The 7,372-nt window shown below is 60.8% G+C and overlaps 1 long non-coding RNA gene across 3 annotated transcripts in view; it reads right to left on the reverse strand.

Annotated features, from left to right (window-relative positions):
• LOC129641182 (uncharacterized) overlaps positions 1 to 7,121 on the reverse strand; it is an 8,122-nt gene extending 1,001 nt beyond the window's left edge. Inside the window, exon 1 of one of the 3 annotated variants that reach the window (XR_008709250.1) lies at positions 7,057 to 7,121. This is a non-coding gene — a long non-coding RNA (uncharacterized LOC129641182). Of the gene's footprint in view, positions 5 to 3,629; positions 4,886 to 7,056 lie in introns of those variants that run through there. The other 2 variants (XR_008709251.1, XR_008709249.1) reach the window with 2 other exon arrangements.
• Between the last annotated feature and the right edge of the window lie 251 nt (positions 7,122 to 7,372).

The raw sequence follows: 7,372 nt of genomic DNA on the forward strand, positions 1-7,372 counted from the left end.
TCGCCCCTCGCCCCTCGCCCCTCGCCCCTCGCCCCTCGCCCCTCGCCGCCAACTCGCCACACGCCCGCGTCTGCCTGCCCAAAGACCAAGTGCGGGCTGCTGGTGGCAGAGTCACATGTCACGGGAGTGGTCTTGGTCGGGGAGGTGATGAATGCCGTCAGAAAACACAAGCAAAATGATGGGGGATATCCATCCATGCACGTTATCCTTTGCCTGGCTGCGTCTCTCTGTCTCTGCCCGCCCGCACACCACACGCCCCGTGTGCATACCACACACACACACACACACACACACACACACTGCGTCGTCCTTTGCGCCTGGCTGCGTCTCTCTCTGCCTGCACCATCCCCAGGCACACACCCGGCACGCGCACACACACACCCCCGGCCCCACACGGCGTGCACACACGCATCCTCACCCTATCCCCCCCCCCCCACAAACAGCCCATGAACACCCAGCCCCCACACGCACACCCCTACAACGTGTGCACGCACGCACATGCACACACACAGAGCGTTGTCCTTTGCCTGGCTGTGACGCTCTGCCTCTGTCTCTGCCCACACGCCACACATGCAAGCCCACACACACACACTCGCATCCCGCCCCGCCCCGACCCCCACACCACCCCCCACCCCCCACCCCCACATACACACACACACTGTGTTGTCCTTGGCCTGCCTGTGTCTCTCGGCCTCTGTCTCTTCCCCCGCCCCCCCTCCCGCACCCACAGGCGCACGCCAGGGCTGCACACTCCAACCACGCAACACCACCTGGGCATGTCACAGACACGCCACACACCGCCTCACGCCCCCCCCCCCCCAACACACAGACACCCGGCCCACGCCACGCACACACGCGCGGGCGCACACACAGTGCTGTCCTTTGCCTGGCTGTGTGATACGATGCCTGTGTCTCTGCCCACACACCACATGCATACCCCCCCCCCCACACACACACACGGCCCTCCACACACACACACACACACACACACACACACACACACACCCCCGGACACACACACACTGCGTTGTCCTTTGCCTGGCTGGGTCTCCCGGCCTCTGTCTCTGCCGCCACGCACACACCCATGTGGCGCACACGCCCCCTCGTGGCACCAATACACCACACACCTACCCACCCTTCCCCCCCCCCCCGCAACACACTCTCACACGGCCCCACATGCCACAGAGAACACCACACACCGCCTCGCCCCCACAAACACACACACACCCCCGACACACACACACTGCGTTGTCCTTTGCCTGGCTGTGACGCTCTGCCTCTGTCTCTGCCCACACGCCACACATGCAAGCCCACCCACACACACTCACGTCCCGCCCCGCCCCGCCCCCCCACACCACACCGCCCCCCCACACACACACGCGCGCACGGCCCTGCACAGCGGCCACACAACACACACACACACACACCCCCTCCCCCCCAACAGACACACACAGAGACACACACACAGAGACACACACACACACACACACACAGCGTTCTCCTTTGCCTGGCTGTGACGCTCTGCCTCTGTCTATGCCCACACACACACACTCACATCCCGCCCCGCCCCGCCCCCCCACACCACACCGCCCACCCCCCCTCCCCACACACACACACACACACACTGTGTTGTCCTTCGCCTGCCTGTGTCTCTCGGCCTCTGTCTCTTCCCCCGCCCCCCCCCAGCACCCGCAGGCGCACGCCACACGCGCACACCCGTGCCGCCCACCCGGCCCCCGGTGGCACCTATACACAACACACCCACACCACACACCTGCCCGCCCCCCCACCCCCACCCACCCACCCACACACAGGGCTGCACACGCCACCCACGCAACACCACCTGGGCATGTCACAGACACGCCACACACTGCCTCGCGCCCCCCCCCCCACCCCCCCACCAACACACAGACACCCGGCCCACACCACACGCACATACGCGTGCGCACGCACACATACACACACACGCGCAAACACACACAGTGTTGTCCTTTGCCTGGCTGTGACACGATGCCTGTGTCTCTGCCCACACACCACAAGCATACCCCCCCCCCCCACGCACACACACACGGCCGTCCACACACACACACACACAGCCCCGACACACACACTGCGTTGTCCTTTGCCTGGCTGGGTCTCCCGGCCTCTGTCTCTGCCGCCACGCACACACCCATGTGGCGCACACGCCCCCTCGTGGCACCAATACACACCACACACCTACCCACCCTTCCCCCCCCCCCCCCCGCAACACACTCTCACACGGCCCCACATGCCACAGAGAACACCACACACCGCCTCGCCCCCACAAACACACACACACCCCCGACACACACACACTGCGTTGTCCTTTGCCTGGCTGTGACCCTCTGCCTCTGTCTCTGCCCACACGCCACACATGCAAGCCCACCCACACACACTCACGTCCCGCCCCGCCCCGCCCCCCCCCCCCCCCACACACACAGGCGCGCCCGGCCCTTCACAGCGGCCACACAACACACACACACACACACACCCTCCCCCCCAACACACACACACAGACACACACACAGAGACACACACAGACACACACACAGAGACACACACACACACACACACACACAGCGTTCTCCTTTGCCTGGCTGTGACGCTCTGCCTCTGTCTATGCCCACACACCACACATGCAAGCCCCCCCACACACACACTCACATCCCGTCCCGCCCCGCCCCTCCCCCCCCCGCCCCTCCCCCCCCCCCCAACACACACACAGCGTTGTCCTTTGCCTGGCTGTGACGTGTGACGCTCTGCCTCTGTCTCTGCCCACACACACACACTCACATCCCGCCCCGCCCCGCCCCCCCCCACCCCCCCCCCCCCCACACACACACACTGTTGTCCTTTGCCTGGCTGGGTCTCTCGGCCTCTGTCTCTCCCCACACACCACATATGCATGCCCACACACACACTCACATCTCGCCCCGCCCCCCACACCACACAACCCCCCCCCCCCCCCACACACACACACACACACACACTGTGTTGTCCTTCGCCTGCCTGTGTCTCTCGGCCTCTCTCTCTTCCCCCGCCCCCCCTCCCGCACCCACAGGCGCACGCCACACGCGCACACCCGTGCCGCCCACACGGCCCCCGGTGGCACCTATACACAGCACACCCACACCACACACCTGCCCGCCCCCCCCCCCCCCACCCAACCACCCACCCACACACTGGGCTGCACACTCCACCCACGCAACACCACCTGGGCATGTCACAGACACGCCACACACCGCCTCCCCCTCCCCCACCTCGCCCCACTGCGTGTGTTCCTGTCCCCTCTCTTTCTCCTTCCTTCCTTCCTCTGTCATCGTCCCTCTGCTTCTCGCTCCCCTCCCTCCACCTTCACAGGACAGGGTGCCTTTAAGATGAGTCTGCCTGTTGTGAATACACCCTGGACATGATGATTGCTACAGTCTGACCTCTCGCGCCTGTAACCTGGGGTGGCGGGGGGTGGGGGCGGGGGGTTGTCAAACATCCTTGGTACGCTAGGGATAGCTTTCTCTGTGGAAGGTGGAAGCCTCCCTTCCGTCTCTCGGTGCAGACAGGCAAACCGACCACAACTCAAAGCAACGGTGTTTGTGCCACGTGGGGCATACCTTCCACGGTCTCTACTGATGGACACACCACCCACTTCACCGAGCACATCCGAGGAGCCTTCACCCAAAGCTCTTGCAAAAGTCTTCAGAACTCTCAGTCTTCCAGTCACCTGCCACCATCAGGCGAGGTGTAGAGAACCGACGGAGAAACTGGAGAAATGACTTCTTCCATGGGGTTGGATGAACGGAGGAACAGGATGCTGAAGTGGATGCCTGACGTCTTGAGGAAAAGAGGATGGGGCGATGGGGGGTGGGGGCGGGGGAGGAAGGGCAGGACGGTCCACTTAGGAGGGCTGGTTGAACATGGACACATAAACTGTACATCCAAAGAATCCACAAGCACCTACTCTATACTATGCCAGCACGGGAAAATAGACGTATGACGTTGCATGAACCTCTAAGGGAAAAGACTCTGAACACCTGAAACGAACACGGCTTTGGAAACCCACCCTAGACTTCATTTCTGCCGTGAGGGTGCTGTCGTGTGCATATCTGAGGGGATTGATATGTCTCCCGGCCATCTGGATTCCAGCTTGTGCTTCATCCAGCCCAGCGCTTCTCATGATGTGTACTCAGCGTGTACGTTCAATAAGCAGGGTGACGATGGACAGCCTTGATGGACTCCTTTCCCTTATTTGGAACCAGCCTGTTGGGTTCCATGTCTAGTTCTAACTGTTGCTTCCTGACCTGCAGAAATACAGATTCCTACAGATTCCTCTTTTTTTTTTTTTTTTTAATTCCCTAACCTGAGTGGAAAGCGAGAGAGACAGAGAAAAGACAGACGGAGGGACGGGCGGGCGGACAGGCACGCAGGCAGGAAAAAGAAAGAAAGAAAATCATGAAAGGACCTACCGTCCCATCTGTTGTTTTCCAGATACAAAGAGAAAACAAAGGACCGAAAAGGACACGAGGTTTAAAATGGGAATTTGGAAAGATGGACATCCCCTTGGTCACTTCATACAGCACCCCTGTCAACAGAAGGGAATCGTTTCTCTTTTTCTCTCGACCCGGTCCTTCCAGACTTCAGAAACTCTCCGTGGAGGATTCTTATCTCCTTGGCGAGAGTGATTGCCACACGTTCCTTAGGGGCCCAGAGGATATTTCCGTGAAACGGGGGTACACACTTCTGGATAGGAGAGTCGTGTCCTATACGTGTGTGTGTGTGTGTGTGTGTGTGTGTGTGTGTGTTCCTTTGCGTGTGGTTCTTCACCCGAGACGGGGACTGGAGCCTGAAGTGTTCCGAGCTGCCTCCGCTATCTGGGGACAACAACCCTCTCTCGGGGGGGGGGGGGGGGGGGCACCACCACGTCCCATGTTCTCTTGTCCTTCTGACGGAGAACTCAAAAGGCCCTGTGCCTGAAGCCCTGCGGATGGAAGCTAGAGGACTTGGTGAACGTTTCTGACGGAGCCTCCCTGGTGGCTCACACGGTCAAGAGTCTGCCTGCGATGCAGGAGACCCGGGTTCCATCCCCGGGCCAGGAAGGCCTCCTGGAGAAGGACATGGCAACCCGCTCCAGGGCCCGACCCCGACGTCTAGAAATCAACCTCCTAGACTGCCTCTCCCTCTGCCGACTGGTTTCTCGAATCCGCTCCAGGGATGAACCTGTGTGTTTCCTTGGTTTCCTTACAAGTGCCTCGGGGGGGGGGGGGGGGCGGCGGAATACCTGATGGCTTGCACCCCAGGCCTGCTTTCCCGCACCCGTCCATCGACATCACGGCCTCCTGAGAGGAGATACGATCACTGTTTCCCTGAATGGAGGATCTGTGCTCAGAAACTCTTGCTGTGACACGGAGGCCCCTACGAACTAACCTATTTCGCCCTTCCCTCCTTCCTGCCTTCTGGATTTTTTTTTTTTTTTTCCTTTCCCTTTCTTTCCTTTTTTTTTTTTTTTTTTCTTTCCTTTCTTTTTCTCTCACGTCCATGCACACGCACACGCACACGCGCCGTCTCTCACGTACACACGTACATGCATGCACTCACACACAGTCACCAGCTCAGCTTTTCATGGGTTCCGGGCAAGGGTCAAGAGGAGGGAAAACTGGTGGGGCCCGGAGTAGGCCGCCGTCCCCACCCCACCCCACCCCACCCCACCCCACTGCACGTGAACCTCCGTGCCCTGTGGAGTGTTTTGGAGTCAAGTGACTTAAGAGCCGGCCAGCGCCAGAGGGACGCTCTGCCCCTCCCTCCTTTTCTGTCTCTCTGAAGGCAGGCAGGAAGGAAAACCTCCTCCCGCGGAAGGGAAGATGTCAAGGGACGGTGGCTGCTTCGACGCACGTCCGTCCGTGATCCTCACATGCATGACCCGGGTTTCCTGGGTTACACAAAGGAGGAGACTCCTTTGGCCTGACACGTAGGCGAGTCTGTCCCTCGGCCTCCCTCCCCATCCCCCAGCCCCCTTCCTCCGCGCGGGGCCGAAGGGGCCGTCTCAAGGTGGAGACGTGGAATGGCTGGGTGGGGCGGATCACCATTCAATAGAGAGAAGCTCGAGGCGAAGTCAGAGGCTCTGACTTGACTGGAAAGCTTTCTGCATTTGAATGAAGCTATCCGACGAGGCCCTGCAGGGGGAGGGTGGGGGAAGGTGGGGGTGGGGCCCACAGACAATAGCCCCTGCCTGCAGGGCCTGCCGGCCTGCCGGGCTGAGGAGGCCCTTTGGAGGCGGCGGCGGCGGCGGGGCCACGTCCCCGACTCCTGCAACTCGATCCCTTCAAGGAAACTTCTGGGGTGACTCCTGTCCAGGGAATCCTCCAGATGGGCCCGTTTCTGAAAAAGGCCCGAGTCACAGTTGTGACAGGTTCTCTGGATCTCTTGACACATGGATTGACCTGCACCCTCCCATCCTGTCAGATCCTTTGGACACGCTTGAAGAGGTCTTTGGCCTCGGCCAGAAAACAAGCCGAGAGAAACACACACGTGTTTGTCTGTGTGTTTGAACGGGGCGGAAAATGATGCGTGGCCGTGGATTGGAGAGAAACCTGCTCCTCTCACACGCCTGAAGGCAGGGAGTTCTCAGGGGGACGGACGGAACCTGCCTTCACTTCTCAGGGGGACCGGGACGGTCCCCTCGCCTCACGCGCCCCCGACCCCTAGCCCAGTCCCCCACTCCCGTCTCCCTAACCTCACACTCCCCCACCCCCACCCCCACCCCGGCCACCGAGGGGGGCCCGGGGAGGGATGGCTGTCTCAGCCCCGGTTCTGAGATGTCACTTGGGAAACCGCTCTAGGCCGAGATGCCAGATGGCCGCCCTGCCGCTTGGGGTCCGTCTCCATCACCCATGCCCGAAAGGCACGTGAGATCACGGACCGCACATCAGATCGGATCAGAGCAGATCAGTCGCTCAGTCGTGTCCGACTCTTTGCGACCCCGTGAGGCGCAGCACGCCAGGCCTCCCTGTCCATCACCAACTCCCGGAGTTCACTGAGACTCACGTCCATCGAGTTCGTGATGCCATCCAGCCATCTCCTCCTCTGTCGTCCCCTTCTCCTCTTGCCCCCAATCCCTCCCAGCATCAGAGTCTTTTCCAACGAGTCGACTCTTCGCATGAGGTGGCCAAAGGACTGGAGTTTCCGCTTTAGCGTCATGCCTTCCAAAGAAATCCCTGGGTTGATCTCCTTCAGAATGGACTGGTTGGCTCTCCTGGCAGTCCAAGGGACTCTCAAGAGTCTTCTCCAACACCACGGTTCAAAAGCATCCATTCTTCGGCGCTCAGCCTTCCTCACAGTCCAACTCTCACATCCGTACCTG

The sequence above is a fragment of the Bubalus kerabau genome, unplaced genomic scaffold (assembly GCF_029407905.1).
Source record: "Bubalus kerabau isolate K-KA32 ecotype Philippines breed swamp buffalo unplaced genomic scaffold, PCC_UOA_SB_1v2 scaffold_103, whole genome shotgun sequence".
NCBI lineage: Eukaryota > Metazoa > Chordata > Mammalia > Artiodactyla > Bovidae > Bubalus > Bubalus kerabau.